At 38.9% G+C, this 23002-nt stretch overlaps 1 pseudogene; it reads right to left on the bottom strand.

Moving 5' to 3' along the window:
• Nucleotides 1-21465: 21465 nt before the first annotated feature.
• LOC118022406 lies at nt 21466-22761 on the bottom strand (annotated as a pseudogene).
• Between the last annotated feature and the right edge of the window lie 241 nt (nt 22762-23002).

Below are 23002 nucleotides of genomic sequence, written 5' to 3'. Positions count from 1 at the left end.
CTCTCCAAGGACGTAAGACCCACCAAGTTGTATTGAGCAGCTGTTAAAAGCAGGGGACAGAGGCACATGCAGAGGGCAGATAAGCTGGTCACAGCTTTTCAATGTGCTTCAATATAGACTCCGGGCACTTGCACAAGCAAGTGACTGCTTTTCTGGGACAGAAAGGTGCTTGGTGCAGTGCTGGTGAGGCTCTCCTTTAGGGGAAGGGAGTGGGTCCATGTGCTGCTGGGTACTTTAAGATTATTGTTTTGAATCCCAGCCACAGGTCAGAGATAAAACATAGGAGAACTGTGGTGCTGGACCTGCTCATGGCTGGGTACAGACAGGTTGAGAGCAGGGATCTGATGAAAGCCTGGGACACAGAAGAGGAGATTGTTCGCTCTTCTGGGAGGGTCTCCTGAACAGTAGTGCTGCCCTACCTGGGGATGAGAGGGCAGGTGACTCCATTTTCTCCTCCCTCTGACTCCCTCCACCAGCATGGTCAGACTTCAGAATGAAACACAGCACCTCCAGCAGACCATGCCCCCTGAACCTGACAGGGACATCTTTGTTAGGGAAGGTCTGACTGAGCCAGAGCATTCTCTCTCTCATCTCCTCCCCATGCATGAAGGCTACTGCTCATAGAATGCTCCAAAGCAGCAGCTTCAGTTCCAGTGGAACTAGGACCAAGCTTTTTTTTATTTCAATTTTTAATGTCTTTATATTTTTATTTTATTTTTAATTTTTTAATTAATTTTTTTTCTTTTTTTGGCATCAGGTTTATAGCTTTTTGTTCATTTGTTGGTTTGTTTGTTTCCTTTTCTTGTTTTTTTTTTTTTTTGGATCAGTCTTTTTTTCCCCTCTTTTTTCCTTCTTTCTTTTTCTTTGGAATTAGACTTATACTTTTTTGTTTGTTTGTTTGCTTTCTTGTCCCTTTTTTTTTTCTTGGATCAGCCTTTTTTTAAAATCAGGTTTATCTTAACAAACAAATAAAAACACACCTAGTTAAAGGTCCAAACACTCTCCAAAGCTAGAAAGGAGGAACTCTGAGGAGGATTGACTTGTGGGAAAGAACAGCCAAAATACAACAGCAGAGTGAACACAGCATACACCATAAATATTTCCCAAAGTGCCAAGGCCTGGACAGTGTAAGACCCATTCTTAATATAGTATTACTCTCAGCAGCAGGAAATATAACAAGATTTCATAACACCTAAAAGACAGAAACCTAGATATAATGATAAGATGGAGGAATTCTCCCCAAAAGAAAGATCAAGAAGAAATCACAGCCGGGGATTTGCTCAAAACAGATATAAGTAATGTATCTGAATAAGAAATTAGGACAACGGTCATAAGAATACTAGCTGGGCTTGAAAGAAGCATAGATGACAGCAGAGAAACCCTAGCTATAGAAGTAAGGGACCTAAAAACTAGTCAGTCTGAATTAAAAAATGATATAACTGAGATGTGAAATTGACTGGATGTAATCACAATGAGGATGGAAGAATCAGAGGAATGAATACATGATAGAGGAGAAAAATTATTGAAAATAATGAAGCTCAAAAGAAGAGGGAAAGAAAACTATTAAATCATAAAAATAGACTTAGGGAACTCAGTGATTCCACGAAGTGCGATAATATCCATATCATAGGAATCCCAGAAGAAGAAGAGCAGGGAAAAAGGGGAAGGAGGTCTATTTGAAGAAATTATAGCTGAGAACTTCTCTAATCTGAGGAAGGAATCAGGCATTCAAGTTCAAGAGGCACAGAGAGATCCCCTCAAAATGAACAAAACCAGTCAACACCAAGACATGTCATAGTGAAACCTGGAAAATACACAGATAAAGAGAGAATTCTGAAAGGAGCTGGAGACAAAAGGTCCTTAACCTACAAGGGTAGACACATAAGGTTAGCAGCAGACCTGTCCACAGAAACATGGCAAGTTAGAAAAGAATGACGTTATATATTCAATGTGCTGACTGGGAAAAATTTGCAGCCAAGAGTATTATATCCAGCAAGGCTGTCATTTGGAATAGAAGGAGAGATAAAGAGATTCCAAGATAAGCAAAAACTAAAGGAGTTCATGAACACTAAACCAGCTTTGCAAGAAATATTAAAGGGAACTCTGAGTGGGAAAGTAACAAAAGACTAGAAAGGAACAGAGACAATCTATAGGAACAGCGACTTTACAGGTAATAAAATGGCACTAAATTTATATCTATCAATAATTATTCTAAGTGTAAATGGACTTAATGCTCCAATCAAAAGATATAGGGTACCAGAATGGATTAAAAAATAAGACCATTGATATGCTACTTACAAGAGACTCATTTTAGACCCAAAGACACCTCTAGAATGAAAGTGAAGGGGTGTAGAACCATCTGTCATGATAATGGACATCAAAAGAAAGCTGGAGTAGCCATCCTTATATCAGACAAACTAGATTTTTTAAAAAAGATTTTATTTATTTGTCAGAGAGAGAGAGAGAGAGAGCACACAAGCAGGGGGAGCAGCAGGCAGAGAGAGAAGCAGGCTCCCCACTGTGCAAGGTGCCTGATGCAGGACTTAATCCCAGGATCCTGGGATCACGACCTGACCTGAAGGCAGACACTCAACTGACTGAGCTATCCAGGCATCCCAGAAAAACTAGATTTTAAAACAAAGACTGTAATAAGAGATGAAGAAGGGCATTATATCATAATTAAGGGATCTATCCAACAACAGGATCTAACAATTATAAATATTTATGCCCCCAACTTGGGAGCAGCCAAATATAAAAATCAATAACAAACTCAAAACTCATTGATAATAGCACAATAATAATAGGGGAATTTAACACCCCACTCACAGCAATGGACAGATCATTTAAGCAGAAGATCAATAAGGAAACAAAGGCTTTGAATGACACACTGGACCAGATGGACTTAACGGATATATTCAGAGCATTTCATCCTAAAGCAGCAGAATACACATTCTTTTCGAGTGCACATGGAATATTCTCCAGAATAGATCACATACTAGGTCATAAATCAGACTTGAACCAGTACAGAAAGATGGAGATCATACCATGCATATTTTCAGATCACAGTGCTATGAAACTTGAAGTAGCCACAAGAAAAAATTTGGAAATACCACAAATACATGGAGGTTAAAGAACATCCTACTAAAAAATGAATGGGTTAATCAAGAAATTAAAGACAAGATTAAAAAAAAAATGCATGGACTCCCGTCCAAGTACACGGATGGATAAAGAAGATGTGGTATATATATACAATGGAATATTATGCAGCCATCAAAAGGAATGAAATCTTGCCATTTGCAATGATGTGGATGGAACTGGAGGGTGTTATGCTGAGCGAAATAAGTCAATCAGAGAAAGACATGTATCATATGACCTCACTGATATGAGGAATTCTTAATCTCAGGAAACAAACTGAGGGTTGCTGGAGTGGGGGGTGGGGTGGGAGGGATGGGGTGACTGGGGGATAGACACTGGGGAGGGTATGTGCTCTGGTAAGCACTGTGACTTGTGCAAGACTGTTGAATCTCAGATCTGTACCTCTGAAACAAATAATGCAATATATGTTAAGAAAAAGAAAAAGAGAAGAAGATAGCAGGAGGGGAAGAATGAAGGGGGGAAATCGGAGGGGTAGACGAACCATGAGAGATGATGGACTCTGAAAAACAAACTGAGGGTTCTAGAGGGGAGGGGGGTGGGAGGATGGGTTAGCCTGGTGATGGGTATTGAGGAGGGCACGTTCTACATGGAGTATTAATACATTTTAAAACATATTTAAACATAATATCATTTGGATTTTAGAAACAGAAATGTAAAATAAATTTGAAAATAGAAACCAGCTTCGCAGTCATGTAGACTGACTACCTAAATGATTTGCTTATGTTTTTACTTTTAAAATACATTTTACTAAGATGATGGATTAAGAAGACCCTAAGCTCATCTCATCCATGGATACAACTAGATAACATTTATATCAGCATATATAACTCAGAAAATGACCCAAAGACTGGCAGAACAAACTCCACAACTAAAGGTAGAGAAGTGGCCCATTGAAAAGGATAGGAAGAAAAAAAAAAAAAAAGAAAGAAAAGGATAGGAAGGGCAGAAATGGTGTGGGGAGGGAAATGGACAGGGGCCCAGCGGTGGGGAGCAGGGAGCCAAGGTTAGGTGAAGGAGCTGTAGATGTGGAGAAGGGCAAGGAACAGACTATCACAATGGGGAAGATGAATCCCCATAATATTTGGCTTTGAAAACTAGAGGGGCCAATTTCCTGAGTTCTTACAACCAGCAGGACTTAAATCCTGGAATCTTAAAAATCGGAGGGCTTAACTTTGGAAGAGCCCTGGGGCAATAGGAAGCTGAGTCCCTGGCTGTAAAGAGAGAGCAGGACAAATAGCCCTTTGAGTTTCAATGTAGAAGCAGCAGTTTAAAAAACTCCCAGGGCACAAGTGAGGGACAATTATTTATACACCTCAGAGCATGTCCTGGAGGGGCAAGTTTTACAGAAGGACTTCTCCCAGGATCAAAGGAGCTTGCAGGTGCCATCTCCTTTCCCCAGTCCTCAGCATAAACACAATAAACACACGGTCACCTGTGGGAACCAGGGTGGTGCCCACATTTTCTATCTAACTTGCTGACACAAGACCTGCCCCCATGTACTTCTGTGGATCTGCCCTTCTAAGTCACATTTGCCTCAGTCCAGGCACTGTGGGTCCTCTCCCCAAGAAGACCAGTGCAAACCTTGCCAATATCACATCTCCTGACCCATGCGTTTTATGGGGCCTTGGTCCTGGCAGCAGTGCCAGCAGCAGGTACTGTGGAGTCTGAGGTGCAGCTTGTTAAAAGTGCACACCCTGCCCATGCAGCCCGGTTATGATGGCAGGTCTCATTTTGCAAGCAGACCAGTGGGTACCTTGTGAAAACAGCATGCCCCACCCTGGCCAGGGACCAAACACTGCCCACAACAGGAAAAGAGAAACTCTGCAGATGACAGGACTGAAGGAAAAAGTGACCAGGACACAACAGCTGGGTGCACACAACACACATACTATACACTCCTCAAGTGCCTGTTCTCGTGAACAGGGGACATTGTACTGCAGAACACTACAGGCCCTCTTCTTCATAAGGCTATTACTTTCTTTTTTTTTTTTTTTTAAAGATTTTATTTATTTATTTTAGAGACAGAGCACGAGAGGGGGGAGCGGGAGAGGGAGAAGCAGACTCCCTGCTGAGCAGGGAGCCCGATGCGGGACTCGATCCTGGGACTCCAGGATCATGACCTGAGCCGAAGGCAGTTGCTCAACCAACTGAGCCACCCAGGCGCCCAAGGCTATTACTTTCAAGAGCAGGAGACATAGCTGACTTCCCTAACAGAGAAAGAGACACAGAGAATTAGACAAAATGAAGAGACAGAGGAATATGCCCTAAATGAAAGAACAGGACAAAACAACAGCAAGAGAACTAAGTGAAACAGAGCTAAATAATAGGCCTGGTAGAGAATTTAAAGTAATGTTCATAAAGATACTCACTGGACTTGAGAAAAGATTTTGATCAGTGAGATCCTTAACAAAGATAGAAAACATGAAAAAGAAAAATTCAGAGATGTAGAACACAATAAATGAAATTAAAAATACACTAGATGGAATAAATAGAAGGCTAGAGGAAGCAGAGGAAAAATTAGTGATTTGGAGGACAGAGTAATGGAAAGTAATCAAGCTGAGCAGGTAAGAGGAGAAACGTATATAAAATGAGAATAGGCTTAGGGAACTCAGCAACTCCATAAAGTGTAATAACATTCACATTATAGTGATCCCAGAAGAAGAAGGAGAGAAAAAGGGACAAAAATTTATTCAAAGAAATAATAACTGAAAACTTCCCTAATCTGGGGAAGAAAACAGATGTCCAGATCCCGGAGGCACAAGAAACCCCAACAAAATCAACCCAGGAAGGTCAACACAAAGACACCTAGAAATTAAAATGGCAAAAAGTAGTGATAAAAAAGAATTTTAAAAGCAGAAAGTGAGAAGAAGACAGTTACGTACAAGGGATACTCCATTAGCCTATCAGCTTTTTCAGCAGAAAATTTGTGGGCCAGATGTAAGTGACATAATATATTCAAAGTGCTGAAAGAAAAAAATCTACAGCAAAGAATACTCTATCCAGCAAGGCTATCATGCAGGATAGAGGGAGAGATAAGGAGTTTCCCAGACAAACAAAAGCTAAAGAAGTTAGCTTCTTTAACATCCTTACAAGAAATGTTAAAGGGGACTCTTCGAGTGGAAAGGAAAGACCAAAAATAGGAGTAAGAAAAATAGGAAGCACAAAAGCAGTAAAAATAAGTATATCTGTAAAAATCAGTAAATGGACTCACAAAATAAAAGGATGTAAAGTATGACAGAATATACAAAAATATGGAGGGAGAGGAGTAAAGAACGGGCTCAAACTTAAGCACCATCAACTTAATATAGACTGCTGTATGCAGAAAATGTTACATATAAACCAATGGTAACCACAAATCAAAAACCAGTAATAGATATGCAAAAAATGAAGAGAAAGGAATCCAAGTATATCACTAAAGAAAGCCAGCAAACCTTGAGAAAAGAGAGTAAGAGAAGAAAGGATCAGAGGACTACAGAAACAACAAAGCAAATAACAAAATTGCAATAAATACATACTTATCAATAGTTACTTTGAATGTAAATGGACGAGACACTCCAATCAAGATATAAGGTGACAGATGCATAAAAAAAACTATATGCTGCCTACAAGAGACTCATTTCAGACCTAAAGACACCTGCAGATTGAGTGTGAGGGGATTGAGAAGTATTTATCATGCAAATGATGTCAAAAGAAAGTGGAGGTAGCAATACTTATATTGGACAAAATAGACTTTAAAACAAACACTGTAACAAGAGACAAAGAAGGACACTATATAATAATAAAGGGTACAATCCAACAAGAAGATATAACAATTGTAAATATTTATGTCCCCAATATGGGAGCACCCAAATACATAAAGCAGTTAAAAACAAACATAAAGAAACTAATTGACTAATTGATAGTAATACAATAATAGCAGGGGATTTTAACACACCTCTTACATCAATGGACAGATCATCTAAACAGAAAATCAACAAAGAAGCAGTGGCTTTGAATGACACATTAGACCAGATGGATTTAACAGATTTATTTAGAGCATTCCATCATTAAAACAGCAGAATATGCATTCTTTTCATGTGCACATGAAACATTCTCCAGAATAGATCACACATTAGGCCACAAAACAAGCCTCGATAAATTCAAAAAGATCAAAGTCATACCATGCATCTTTTTGGACCACAACCCTGAAAACTAGAAATCAACCACAAGAAAAAAATCTGGAAAGAGCACAAATACATGGAAATTAAATAACATTACTAAACAATGAATGGGCCAACCAGGAAATCAAAGAAGAAATCACTAATTATATGGAGAAAAATAAAAATGAAAAAACAATGGTTGAAAACCTTTGAAATGCAGCAAATGCAGATCTAAGAGGGAAGTTTAGAGCAATAGAGGCCTACCTCAAGAAGAACAATCTCAAATAAACAACCTAACCTTACACTTAAAGGATGTAGGAAAAGAACAAACAAAACCTAAAACAAGCAGAAAAAGGAAATAATAAAGGTTAGAGCAGAAATAAATGATACAGAAACTAAAACTAAAAAACAAAAACAAAAAACCAAAAAACCCAAAACAATAGAACATATCAATAAAACAAAGAGCTGGATCTTTGAAAAGATAAAAAAAATTGATAAACCTTTATCCAGACTCATTAAAAAAATAAGAGAGGACTCAAACAAAATTACAAATGAAAGAGGAGAAATACCAACTGACACCACTGAAATACAAAGGATTTTAAGAGAATATTATGAAAAATTATATGCCAACAAATTGAATAACCTAGAAGAAAGGGATGAATTCCTAGAAACATATAACCTCCCAAGGTTGAAGCAGGAAGAAGTAGAAAATTTGACCAGACTGATAGCCAGCAATGAAATTGAATCAGTAATCAAGAAACTCCCAGCAAACAAAAGGCCAGGACCAGATGGCTTCACAGGTGAATTCTACCACACATTTAAAGAAGAGTTAATACCTATTCTTAAACTTCTCCAAAAAATAGAAGAGGAAGGTAAATTTCCAAATTCATTCTATGAAGCCAGAATTACCCTGATACTAAAATCAGATAAAGTCACCAGAAAAAAAGAGAACTACAGGCCAATATTTTTGATGAACATAGATGCAAAAATTCTCAACAAAATTTTGGCAAAACAAATCCAAAAATACATTAAAATAATCATTCACCATGATCAAGTAGGATTTATTCCCAGATGCGAGGGTGGTTTAATATTCACAAATCAATCATTGTGATACATCACATTAATAAGAGCAAGGATAAATACCATATGATCGTTTCAATAGATGCAGAAAATGCGTTTAACAAAGGACATCCATTCATGATAAAAATCCTCAACAAAGTAGGTTTAAAGGAAACATATCTCACCATAATAAAGGCCTTATATGAAAAACCCACAGCTAACATCATACTCTGGTAAAAAACTGAGAGCTTTTCTCCTAAGGTCAGGAACACGACAAGGATGTCCACTCTCACCACTTTTATTCGACATAGTACTGGAAGTCCTAGCCACAGCAATTGGGAAACAAAAAGGAATAAAAGGCATCCAGATGGGTAAGGAAGAAATAAAACTGTCACTATTTGCAGATGACACGATACTATATATAGAAAACCCCAAAGACCCTACCAAAAAACTATGAGAACTGATAAATGAATTCAGTAAATTTGCAGGATACATTATCAATGTACAGAAATCCATAACATTTCTATACACCAATAAAGCAGCAGCAGAAAGAGAAATTAAGAAAATAATCCCATTTACAATTGCACCCAAAATAATTAGATACCTAGGAATAAACCTAACCAAAGAAATGAAAGACCTGTACTTTGAAACTAGAAAACACTGATGAAAGAAATTGAAGACAACACAAAGGAATGAAAAGACATTCCATGCTCATGAATTGAAAGAACAAATATTGTTAAAATGTCTATACTACCCAAAGCAATCTACACATTTAAGGCAATCCCTGTCAAAACCAACAGCATTTTTGACAGAACTAAAGCAATTCTAAAATTTGTATGGAACTATAATGGACCTAGAATAACCAAAGATATCTTGAAAAAGAAAAACAAAACTGGAGGTATCACAATTTCAGACTTCAAGTTGTATTAGGAGTCTGTAGTAATCAAAACAGTATGGTACTGGCACAAAGACACATAGATCAATGGAACAGAATAGAAAGCCCAGAATAAACCCACAAGTATATGGTCAATTAATCTTTCATAAAAGAGGCAAAAATATGCAATGGGAAAAGATAATCTCTTCAGCAAATGGTGTTGGGGAAACTGGACAGCTACATGCAAAACAAACAACCACTTCCTTACACTATACACAATAATAAATTCAAAATGGATTCAATACCTAAATGTGAGATCTGAAACCATAAAAATCCTAGAAGAGAGCACAGGCAGTAATTTCTCTGACATGGGCCACAGCAACATCTTTCTAGATAGGTCTCCTGAGGCAAGGGAAACAAAAGCAAAAATAAACTATTAGAACTATATCAAAATAAAAAGCTTCTGTATGGCAAAGGAAGCAACCAACAAAACTAAAAGACAACCTACAGAATTGGAGAAGATACTTGCAAATGACATATCTGATAAAGGGTTAGTACCCAAAATACATAAAAATTTATGAAACTCAACACTAAAAATGAATCCCATTAAAAATGGGCAAAGATATGAACAGACATTTCTTCAAAGAAGACATGCAGACGGCCAATAGAACAATGAAAAGATGCTCAACATCACTGATAATCAGGAAGATGTAAAACAAAACTACAGTGAGCTATCACCTTACACTTTTCAGAATGGCTAAAATAAAAAACTCAAGAAACAACAAATGCTGGTGAGGATGTGGAGAAAAAGGATCCCTTGTGCACTGTTGGTGGGAATGCAAACTAGTACAGTCACTGTTTAAGACAGTCTGGAGAGTCCTCAAAAAATTAAAAATAAACTACCCTACAATCCAGTAATTGCATTACTGGGTATTTACTCAAAGAATGTGAAAACACTAATTTGAAGGGATGTATACACCGCTATGTTTATTGCAGCATTACTTAAAATAGCCAAACTGTGGAAGCAGTCCAACTGTCCATTGATAGAGGAATGAATAAAGAACAAGTGGTATATATATACAATGGAATATTATTCAGCTCTAAAAAAGAATGAAATCTTGCCATTTGCAGCAACATGGATGGATCTAGAGAGTATAATGCTAAGTGGAATAAGTCAGCCAGAGAAAGACAAGTACCATATTATTTCACTCATATGTGGATTTCAAGAAACAAAACAGCAAAAAAAGAAAAATAAGACAAATCAAAAAACAGATCCCCCCCCCCCCAAAAAAAAACAGACTCTTAACTATAGAGAACAGAGGACTAATAGAGGGGAGGTGGGTAGGGGGATGGGTGAAATAAGTAAAGGGGATTAAGAGTACACTTCTCTTGATCAGCACAGAGTAATATATGGAACTGTTGAATCACTATATTGGATACCTGAAACTAATATAACACTCTATGTTAACACGCTGGAATTAAAATTAAAAAATACATTTAGTCTGGATGTCTTGACTTGGTTTGTGAGGTGTATAACTGAATGTTAAATTCCTTAGGAAGCTCAGTCCCTGTGGAGTTTATAAGCAAGAGAGACAAGTGATTATTTAATTGACATTAAGATATTCATGAAATAGAACTGATATTCTTTAAGTTTACCTTTGTTATACTGATTCACTGAAATATTCTAAATTCTCCATTCCTTTGGAAACATATGCTGACTATGGTCAGGATATGCTGAGTGCCCACAACTAGTAGACTATTCTTTACCAGGCCTCTATGCTTCCTCCTACACCAGTTGAGTCATTTTCTTACCAAGAAGGAGTTTTTGGTTCCCCAGCATATTCATGATAGTTGTATATATTTTTGTAATTACATATGATAAGTAAATATTATAGAAACTAATGATATTGAGTGTGGATGAAAAAGGTATTGTTTCTATAAAGACTAAGTTGAATACTTTAGAAAGATGATAAAGGTAAATAAAAAATAATCCTATTGAATTATATATGGGCAAGACAACTACAAAAGATTGGGGAAGATCTTAAATTTCCAAAACATTTGCATGCACATTGATTATTGTGGTAGTGTTTAGATTTTCACTCTATTTCAGTAAAATGCATAGTGGGATTCATGGGTTATTGCAAGAAATATATTTTAGGATTTCAATCCCCAGATTCATACCTAAAGAAAAGACCATGGTACTGAAACTAACATAACATTGTGTGTCAACTATACTTCAACTGAAAAAAAGAGAGAGGGCCTTCGTTCTATATCAATATATTGGCAAATATAATACATGCTTTTAGACAAAGACATTAAGATATGTCTATTTTTGATTCCTTTTTAAAACTAACTTTTTAAAATTTACTTAGTTACCAGTAACTTTGCTCACACATGTTAAGAGGACTTTTAGAATGATGAGTAACAAGAACAAACTGAAGATAATTGTTTTGGTTCAAAAATTGCCAGAGTCATGAAATGAGAAGGCAAGGCATGAAAAAAATTCTTTGGAATAGAGTTTATTCCTATTAATTGGGAGGGTGATAAGCTACTGGTAAGGCTTTGGTTTGTATTTTTCAAAGTCTTTGCATAAAAATAATCTCATGTGGAACTGAAAGAGACTTCTTCAACAGGAAAACAACTGCTCATTCCATAGAAATGTAGACCATTTCAAGTTTTAAATGGAGTGACATGCGTGGTGAGTGATTCTTCCTGATCATAAATCTGGGATTTATTCTTAGATCATTAACTCCTCAGTGACGAACTCTTTCTTGATGTTTCTGCAATGGCAAGAGTGCTAAACTGGGAGTCAGAAGAATTCTAAATTTCAGCATTATTGGCTTGACTCAATGTAGCAACTGTCAGTGGGACAAAATGGTAACAACTTCTTGTCCTATGTGACAGTCTTATTTTGGGATTAAGTGAGACAATGCAATGGGCACTGCTGTGCAAGAAGGAAAGCCCTATGTACAAATGACAGGCATTATCTGCTGTGGCTGAAGCACGGTAGATAGTTAATGACTTTTGTCCAAACACAGACTGCAGAGAGAATATTTTTTTGCTGTGTTCTGTTGACATATATTACATGAATTGCAGAGTCCTCTTAGGGGATTTGAACATTAATTCATCCATAGCTGATTTTTCCATTTCAGCCCAGTGGGGCATGTTAGTGATCTCTCTATAGCCAAGAGGAAGAAAAATACTCTGAGTGTCAACACTGCATAAGGAAATCTGCTGCCTATTGTCTCTGTGTGAAATTTTTACCTTGCCTTCTGGTATGCCAGCTGAAGTCCAAGTACTTCTCATCATATTTATTGATGAGTTTGTCAAAACTATCTAAAAGAGCTTCAACAATTGGTTTCTAAAATAGGTAAAGTTATTTCTTATAACTGGAAGGATGATTAGTTTCATTATAAAAGATAGTAGAAAACATGTTATCTGGTATGGTAAATACCCTTTTACCCAGGCAGGCATTGAATTTTTCTTTAGGTCTCTTTAATTTTTTTCCTTTGGCTTCATCTTTGATAAATAGTGAAATTCTGGGATATGTAAATATATTTATTAGAATATGGCTCTCTCTTCAGGCACCTCCTGCCCACTTCCTTAGCATGTAAACTCATTCTTACCGAAAAGGTCAATTAAAATGAGAATATTTATTTAGGGGTGATGTGTTTCAGGACACACTACCCCAAAATGGGACATCTTGGCATCTTGCTTTTTGCAAAGAGAAGGAATTTGAGAAATGGCATGTGCAAGAAGGACTTTCTGACCTTCCCCACTATATCAGGATGAAAGAAGCATCCTTATCTCTAAAGATAAAGGGGCACAGAGAGGAATCAGAAGGAACAGGCTTTGCTGTTTCCCCATTTACTACACTTATCTCCTAGTCTTTGTCCTATCCTATCTTTCCATGACCTTCCAGTCTTCATCAAACCTAGCACAAAAACACTCAGGCTTAACTATTTTCTTTAGGTCTTCATTTCCTTATGATGGCTCTCATTTCACATAAAACTTATATTAAATAAATGTGTATGCTTTTCTCCTATTAATCTGTCTTTTGTTACAGGAGTCCCAGTCAAGAACTTAGAAGAGTAGAAGAAAAAGGTATTTTTCCTCCTCTACAGGGGGATGTATGTTGATGTTGCTTTCATAAAAATACAACTATGTACTACTGCTCAGTATCATAAGAAAGTACACTAATACTACTATTATTATTATGGGTTTTTAGGTTCCACCTAAAACCAAAAATCAACTGTCATTTACTGAGAGCTTGCAGGGCTCCAGTCTCTAGAGCCTAAACAGATGATCTCATTTAATCCCTCTATCAACCCTGAAAAGTAGATATTTTGTACAGGTAAGGAAACAGACTTAGATGAGTGAAATGACTTGCTTAAAGTCAAAGAAATTTTAGGAGGATGAACACAGATTTGAACCCAAAACTCTGAATCCTAAGAATAGGCTCTTGACCCAGTGGTTTCAATCCTATTGCACAGGAGAATCATCTGAGACATTTTAGGAACCTTCCCTCATCTGGGCAACACATCTTAAAATTATTAATTGAATTTGGATGGCAGTGGCACATGATTCCACTGGGCAGTCAGGGTTAAAATACAGGGTAATCAATATCTTTGGTTCCCTAAAATCTAATGACAGAGCAGATATGAAACTTGGTTCACTTTTTCTTGTTCTCTGTGTTGTTTCATGTAAGTATGAAGAGAGCTATAACTAATGTTTCTGTCCGATTCCCACATGAAGGCTAAGCCTTAGGAAGAGCTTGTCAGCAAACAGCACAGGTAGAACATTGGCAAAGAAATCCATTGAATTTAAGATGATAAAAATTGTGTTGTTTGATCTTACTTATTAGCCTAGATATGTTCCCTAAATAGAAATTCAAGTAGATCAGAGGTTAGTGTGAGATTCTATCATTTTTCTAGGCAAGGATTGATTAAAAAATAATGTAGTGAAGTCAGCTGGTCATTACCTTAACTTAGGCTAAATCTTGTTTAAAACATTTAGGCTGAAAGAAGTGAAGCTACATTTCTTGGTAAACTTTTATGGAGCTCCGTTCCAGCAGTTTAATAGCTCAGCATATTCATTTAATCTACAAAATTATCCAAATAAGGAATGTTCGAATTTGCCTATCTTCAATATTCTAAAGTAACTTGTTTAACTGATATATTAAAATACTACTAATGCATATGTCAGTTTGTGGAATATGAGATTTTATTCTGATTTTCATCTGGAATGGATGCCTCATCTAAACACATGAGAAATATAGGCTGTCAGAAATTTCTTGCTTTGGCTGCTATGTGTTCATGTATTCTGTCAGGTGGATCTATCTGTTCCTACCTATGAATTCAGTGTGCTTATGGTTTGGTCTTTATGTTGCCCGGGGTAGGGAATAAAGAGCCTTTGCCTCAGAGTGTAAGTATTCATAAATATGTATTAGTATGTAAGTATGCTCTTTTCTCCCTTGGCACCTATATTTTCACTGGGGTTCTAATGCCACTTTCCTAATGCCAGGACCCCATGCCTTGGTTCATGCTTTTCTATTCCTCTTGGTTCCAGAACCCAGAGACTAATTGGAAACCCACTATTGCTCTTGCCTTCTTGCTCGATTATTCTTACAGACTTTGGATGTCTGTAAGAATTTCTCCCCATCCCCATTTCTAAACTTTTAAACTAGATTCATAGTCTTCATGTCTCTTGGATTTCACTACCCTCAAGAACTATCATACATGTCTTTCTCCCCCTCCAATACCCACTTATTAACTAGATTCACAGACATGGTGTCTCTTGGCCACCCAAAACTGATCCACTAGGGAAACAAGTTTCCTAATAACTGTCAACTTTAGCATCATTGTTTTTGTTTGTTTTTGTTTTTTTATCATTGTTGATCAAGTTTTCAAACCTGACATGACATATGTTTATTTTATTTATTTATTTTTAAAATTTTATTTATTTATTTGAGAGAGAGAGATCACAAGCAGGGGGAGGGGGAGAAGCAGACTCCCCGCAGAGCAGGGAGCCCTACTAGGGACTCTATCCCAGGATCCTGGGATAATGACCTGAGCCAAAGGCAGATACTTAACTGACTGAGCCACCCAGACACCTGACATATGTTTATAATGTATGTTAAATAATAATTTCTGGCTTCTACCTGCATAATACAAGGGAAGTACTCAGATTTCTAACAACAACAAAGTTAATATGGATTTTTATATTAAAAATTCTTGATTAGGGGCGCCTGGGTGGCTCAGTCGTTAAGCGTCTGCCTTCGGCTCAGGTCAGGATCCCAGGGTCCTGGGATCGAGCCCCACATCGGTCTCCCTGTTCCGAGGGGAGCCTGCTTCTCCCTCTCCCACTCCCCTGCCTGTGTTCCCTCTCTCGCTGTGTCTCTCCCTGTCAAATAAATAAATAAAATCTTAAAAAAAAAAAAAAATTCTTGATTATTTTGTGATGTCCTTTTAACCTAATGTAATTAATTTTTTTCATTGCATTTCTTAGTTCAAAAAACAGGAGACAAAAAGCAAAAAGGAAAAGAATATAAGAAGTGAAATAACAGGGGCGCCTGGGTGGCTCAGTTGGTTAAGCGACTGCCTTCGGCTCAGGTCATGATCCTGGAGTCCCTGGATCGAGTCCCGCATCGGGCTCCCTGCTCGGCAGGGAGTCTGCTTCTCCCTCTGACCCTCCTCCCTCTCGTGCTCTCTGTCTCTCATTCTCTCTCTCTCAAATAAATAAATAAAATCTTAAAAAAAAAAAAGTGAAATAACACAATGCAAAAGATGTATAAAGCTTAATCAAAACATTTTAATTAACAGTGACTTTAGAAGCCTAATTTTAGCCTTCTCCCTTATATTTGACAAAACCACGTTGTGATCGTTATTTTTTTTTTTTTAAGATTTTATTTATTTGACAGAGAGAGACACAGCAAGAGAGTGAACACAAGCAGGGGGAGTGGGAGAGGGAGAAGCAGGCTTCCCGCCGAGCAGGGAGCCCGATGCGGGCCTCGATCCCAGGACCCTAGAATCATGACCCAAGCCGAAGGCAGACGCTTAACGACTGAGCCACCCAGGCGCCCCGAGTGATCATTATTTTTAGAGGCCAAGTCATAGGCAAAATGTAATAAAAAATATTACAGGTGCTTATTTAGTAATTCATACACAAATATGTAAAAGTTTAACAAAAAGCTCAAGCTTTTCTCTGTAGTTTCCCACTTCTTAAACAGTAAATTTATCCCAGTTGTCTGTAACATTTATTCTTTCAGACTATTCCTTGACCCCACATAGGAAAATGAGATGGTGGTTTTTTGTTTTTTATTTTTTTTGTTTTTTTTGGTAGAAAGTATTGTGAAAAACAAAGTGATATAATATAAACTGACAGTTTTTACTACCCAGATTTTCCTTAATAATGGAATTTGGTTTCTATGTCTTGCTTTTCAGCACATTTTGTGTTTATAGCTTTTGGGGACTTGAAGGGTCTGGATAAATAATAGAGTAATATTTTCTATCATATTGTTCTCTTTTTCCCTACCTTTATTCTGGGAAATTTCTACAACTTAATGAATTTGTTTATTATTATTTTTATTTTGGCCAGGAGATGACTATTATACTCTGATTTTTCAGTTTTTGTTTTAGGGGTACAATAATTTAATGAATATTTCTGCAAAAATTAATTTTAAAAACTTTTAAATTGTTAACATGTTTGCCTTCTTGTCCCCTGCCCCAGTGATTTTTCTTTTGTTGGTTTGCCTGTGAATAAGAGGGACTTAAAGTTCCCCTTCAGTTTGATAAACTTGAGACAGATTTCTTCTTGCCTCCAGGCTTCTGACCTCTGTTTTTTTTAGAGCATTTAGAAAATTTATAATTGTAAATTCTTTCTCTCTGCTCCTTTGTGATGTAAGTAATTTTAAAAAGATTCTTGCCAGTTTATGTCTTTCTCAAGAAACTGGGAACCATCTCTTGAATGTAATCATCAAAGAAGACAGTGTTCCTATCCCCTAGGCTGTAGGTGGATAGGAGCTTAACTTTGGGTGGGCATCTTGCTCCAAGTAATAAAACTGCTTCCTGTCTTGAAGATATGAGAAGGCTTACTTTCCTTTTGGTAAGTGCAATTAGCAAACACAGATGGCCTATGATCCTCCCACCTCTTAAAAACTCCCTCATCCTTTAGTTCAGTGGAGTTGAGTTCAGAATGAGTTCTGGCCTCTCTCCCCCATTGTAGTAGCCTTGAATAAAATCTTCCTTCGGTGCACTTTTTGCCTTGACACCTGTTTTTAATTAGTCTACTGCCCTTTTTTAAATTTTTATTTTGTTGTTTATATGTGTTGTATTAGTTTCAGGTATATATACATATGTAGTGATTCAATAATTCTATATGTTACTCTGTGCTCATCATGATTAGTGTAGTCTTAATCCCCTTCATGGGACATCTGGGTGGCTCAGTCAGTAAGCCTCTGCCTTCGGCTCAGGTCATGAACCTGGGGTCCTGGGATGGAGCCCTGTGTCAGGCTCCCTGCTCAGCCTGGAATCTGCTTCTCACTCTCCTTCTGCCCCTTCCCCTGCTCTTGCTCTTTCTGAAATAAATAAAATCTTTAAAAAAAAAATCCCCTTTATCTATTTCATCCACTCCCCACCCACCTCCCATCTGGTAACTATCAGTTTGTTGTCTGTAGTTAAGAGTCTGATTTTTGTTTTTTTTCTTTTTTTCTTTGTTCATTTGTTTTGTTTCTTAAATTCTACATATGAGTGAAATCATGTGGTATTTATCTTTCTCTGACTGACTTATAGTATTATACCCTATAGATCCATTCATGTTGTTGCAAATGGTAAGAATTCATTCTTGTTTAGGGCTGGGTAATATTCCATTTGTGTGTGTGTGTGTGTGTGTGTGTACCACGTCTTCTTTATCCATTCATTTATTGTTGGACAGATGGGTTGCTTCCATAGTTTGGCCATTGTTCTTAATGCTGTAATAAACATAGGCGTGCATATATCCCTTCAAATTAGTGTTTTCATATTCTTTGGGTAAATAGGCAGTAGTGGAATTACTGGATCTATGGTAAGTCCACTTTTAGTTTTCTGAAGAACCTCCATACTGTTTTCCACAGTGGCTGCACCAAGTCTATTGCTCTTTTAAAACAGCTTTAAATGAGGTATAATTTACATACCATAAAAACTATCTACTTTAAGTGTGAAATTCAATAGTTTTTAGAACCATTCTATGTAAACGGTTCGGGCTTGTCAACTGGCAGGGTTTATTTTAAGTTGAGTAGGTGGGAAGCCAGCCCTGAAGCTGAGGACTCAAAGCACTTTTCTTTGATCATCTCGTATGTGTTTTGATCTGAGACCTTCAGATCTTGTTTTTGTTGCTATTGGTGTTTGCTTGTTTTATGCTTTTTATTTACTTTTATTTTGTGTGTGTCTTTTTGGTCAAAATTAACTGTATTTTTTAGTTTTACTTCATTGGGATGTGGTAGCAAAATCGGCACACACGAAAAGGATGCTGATATTGGGCCTAATTAAGGTAAATACCTCCTACCAGGTAGTAGGAAAACGGAAATAGCAAAGATAAACATAGAAATTGGAGGTTTTAAAAAGTGAGTTCCGGTGTCAGTTCTGCCATAAACTACGTGACTAGAGGTGACTTTTCCTCTCATCTGTCAGCGTTTGGATTTGAGATCAGTCACATCACCATTATAACACTGAGCCTTTTTTTTTTTTTTAAAGATTTTATTTATTTATTTGACAGGGAGAGACCCAGCGAGAGAGGGAATACAAGCAGGGGGAGTGGGAGAGGGAGAAGCAGGCTTCCCGCAGAGCAGGGAGCCTGATGTGAGGCTTGATCCCAGGACCCTGGGATCATGACCTGAGCTGAAGGCAGACGCTTAACGACTGAGCCACCCAGGCACCCCAACACTGAGCCTTTTGTCAGTGGTATGTTCACTTGTAGCCATGTGAGGCCACACAGGTCCTACTGAGGAGACAAGGCCACAGTGGTTGAGGTGCTTTGAGGACCTGGGTTTGGCTCAGTGAGCCTCCCTGGGTTTGCTCAGATTGGGCAACCTGGGCCCAAAGTCATATGGCTTGACAGTTTGGTGCATCATACTTAGACTTTAAGTAGCAGGGAATAGAGGGATGGGGAAGGATCAGCACTTGTTCTTGAGTGAGGAAGCCAATGGAAGCAGGACACTTCAATGCTGCTTCTAATTTTTCTACCCAGGCTGTTTGTTTTAAACCAAGTTCTGCCCAAATGGAAAAGATCTAAACTTTTCTGAAACCTCTTTTCTGTGTGTGTGTATGTGTATGTTTTAATCCTTTCTTTGTTTTAACAAATCTCTACGTAATCTCCACATCTTCTGCAGAAGTGGTGCCTCTAACCCCACCCTAACATACCTTAGAACACTCATCCCCTGGGCACCTGTGGCTCAGTCGGTTAAGTGTCTGCCTTCTGCTCAGGCCATGATCCCAGGGTCCCTGGATGGAGTCCCACATTGGGCTTCCTGCTTAGCAGGGAGTCTGCTTCTCCCTCTCCCTATGCCCCTCCCCCTGCTCCTGCTTGCTCTCTCTTTCTCACTCTCTCTTAATTCAATAAGTAAAAAATATTAAAAAAAAAAAACCAACACTCATCTCCCTGATTGTTTGCCATTCTTTCCTGAAATTAAATATAATCTCTCCTAGGGCTCTGCTTTTCCTTTTAGTTTTGAAGTTCTCTCCTCCCAGTGTTCACAATGCTCAATATGCTTAGAGTAGAGTTTGATGAACAGGCAAAGAAATAATCCCCTCACCTGGACTGAAAGGCTGTTGGTGTGGAAGGCAAGACTCCTGGAGCACAGTCCTATGTTCACTCTCTAGAGATAGGATAAACTGTTTTTATCTTTTAAAACTCAGGAGATTAAAAATTTGTATTTCAGTATTAAGCTGATAATGCTTTGTAAGAGGTTATCCTAAATTCCTACCTGGTCTCCAGCAGAGAAAGATATTTGATCAGAGCCGAGAGTGTAAAATGCCTAACAACAGCAATGATGGTCACAGACTTTTCTGTTTTTATCTTCCTATTTCTGGTTTAGAGCTATGAAGTGATTATATGTAACCTACTGCTCCTACTCTAAAGTAATGCTGTAACCTAACTTAGAAAATTTCTTACAGCCCTTAAATTCTTTATGACTGAGATTATTTTCTTCATGACTGGTAATTCAGTATCTTCCAACTTGGTCACTTGTCCTCACTGACTGCTATTTTATTAAACTTGGAACTATAGGTAGGGTACAAAGGGAAATTATTAGAAGCACGCTTTTTTTTTCTAGGGAGGAGAAAAGATCAGGTTGCCCTATCTGCTCACTTGTGTGTGGAACAAGAACTGGACCCCCTGTCCTGGAAGTGTTTTGTTTGTTGGGTGGTGGTTAGAAAAAGTAAATCAAAAGCTGAAGGGATTTTTAATGGCTAACAACTCTCTACCAGCTGTTTTGGCAGGACTTAGGATTTAATACTCCCTCAGTACCCTTAATGGAGCATGAGACCCAAATCAGTGCCAGATGTCTCCAATACCACAGTCCTGGGCTTTGCCTCACCTGCTTCTGAAAGTGGAAAAATAGCTTCTTTGGGAGACAGGCAGATATAGGTCACAGCGAGCCCTAGAGAGTGGGCTGAGATCCTAGGCACTGCATTGTGCCAAGCCTCAGAATTCTAATCTTGTTCAAAATCTTGCTCAGAATCTTGTTCAAAAGGTTCAGCTACTCTATCTCCTACCAGCCTGCGAACCTCTGAGGTTTGCAAGTGAGGGCTGAGAAGGCACTGAGAAGTGGACCAGAGAGGGGCTCGCCCCTTACCCGAATGGAGTGGAATTTTAGTGCTACATCTCTTCCTGATTCTGGGCTTAGTAGATCCTCCATATTCTTCTAACAACCCCTTGACTCCTTCTTTGCTAACCAACCATCTGCACCTGCCAAACTAGAAAAAGGAAACAGCAAAACTCTCACATATGTCCTGCAATAGCTCCTTCCTTCCTTCGGAGGGGCTTGCATGTTCCACTTCCCCCTGTCCCCCCCAACCCCGCTTTGGAGTCTTATATCTGTTCCTTGAAGACAAAGGGAAGGGGTTTGAGTCCGAATATTTATTTCCCCAAACCCACCCCTTCTGAATATTGGAATTGTGGTGGCATTTTCCCTCAAGATCCCTCTGCTTTGGCTCTAGAGGCTCTTCCAGGTGGGGGGATGTTGTTATTGGCAAAGATAAGCATCTAGCCAGATTCCTTCAGTGACTAGGCAGTATGGGTGAAGACTGAGAGCAGGGGCTTGCACTAGTACTTTATGCCATGATGGCACACAGGGACTGCATCAGGGAAGCCACTTTGTGGTAACTGCATCAAGGCATTGTGGGGAAAATGTGGTGCTCAATTTGGAAGTTGAGATGTCCACAAAGTTAGTCACTGAAGGCAGGCATGTAGACATTGCACGTTGCTGGGAGCCAGGTGGAGCCCCAGTCCATATTCCAGTCATGATCATTGTACATGGGGATGTGGTTCATCTGTGTCACCCACACAAACCAGTTGATTTCTAGGAACCTGACCATGAAGAAAAGGCCAGGAAGCTTTTCAGTCCCAACAACATCCCCTAAGTGAGGAAGACACTGGTGTAGAAAGTGACCATTCAAGTAAGTCCACCCAATTTTTCTGCTGGGTAACAAAATAGAAAATATGCCAATGGAAGTAGAGAGGCAACAAGGTTGGAGGCTGAGTTGGGAAGAAGTATTTGTGCTGGTGGTTGTAAGGCATGTACTTTTTCTTGTGTGTCCCAAGCTCCCCAGGGAGGATCTTCCCCAAGGCAAAGAAGAAGGGGCACATGTTGATATCTGGGTCTTTGCAGAAGCAGTTGGGGTTGAGGTGCTGGAGGTGCATGTAGTCCAACCAACTGCTAGGGGTTACTTTCAGGTGGCCAATCGCAAAATGATGTAGCTGGTGGTTCCATGAAAAAGTGCCGAAGAATGACAGATGCCCAAAGTCATGCTGCAGCCAGCCAGCCTGGGCCTGAACTGTGCTAAACAGTGCATACAAAGGAGGAAGGGCAGGAAGGAGGTCCCAAAGACCCAAAGAGTGAACCAGGCAGCTACATCCAGCAGCAGGATGTGAAGTAGGTACAGCAAGAGGAAGACATGATTGGCCTTCATGAGCCCCTCTGCTCCACCATGGTCTGTAGCTGCCAGAATATATCTGTTAGCTCTTTATTCTTAGTAGGCTCAACACTGGGCTGCTCCAGAGACAGCTCTCCAATCTGGGAGAGAGCTCATATACGTCCTCACAAGGACCTTGTTGTTGTGTGGAAGGCTACAGAGGGATCTGTGGCATCCTGTCCTGAATTGTGGCTGATGGTGGGGGTACTCCCCAGAGTGCCTGGGGTCGAACATGCTGATTTTGTACGCCCTCTAGTGGATCATGAGCCATCGTGCCTGGAGTGTGCTGTACCACCTTGTGCCCGGTGAAGTTGCATGGGGTTGGCTCCTGGGCTAGGGTCTTGGCGGCCACAGAGTTGGGGGCCATCTGCACCTGGCGATGTTGTGCTGCAACAGGGTAGGGGCTGTCAGGCACGCACTTGGGAGCCTGTAGGGTAATGCACCTGTTTTTTTGTTTTTGTTTTCAAATCAGTAAATACCCTTGCTTATACTCGCTGTCTTCCAGAGTGTTTTAAAATCACTGTCCTTTTTGTTCTCTTGCCTGTATATAGCTAGCTAGCTATCTTTTATTCATTTGCTTGCTTCCCTGTATTTTTTTCCAGGAATTT

The sequence above is a fragment of the Mirounga leonina genome, unplaced genomic scaffold (genome assembly GCF_011800145.1).
Source record: "Mirounga leonina isolate KUSES-001 unplaced genomic scaffold, KU_Mleo_1.0 Mir_176, whole genome shotgun sequence".
Classification (NCBI taxonomy): Eukaryota; Metazoa; Chordata; class Mammalia; order Carnivora; family Phocidae; genus Mirounga; species Mirounga leonina.
Note: the sequence above shows the minus strand (reverse complement) of the source record. Positions and strands in the feature narration are given on the sequence as shown.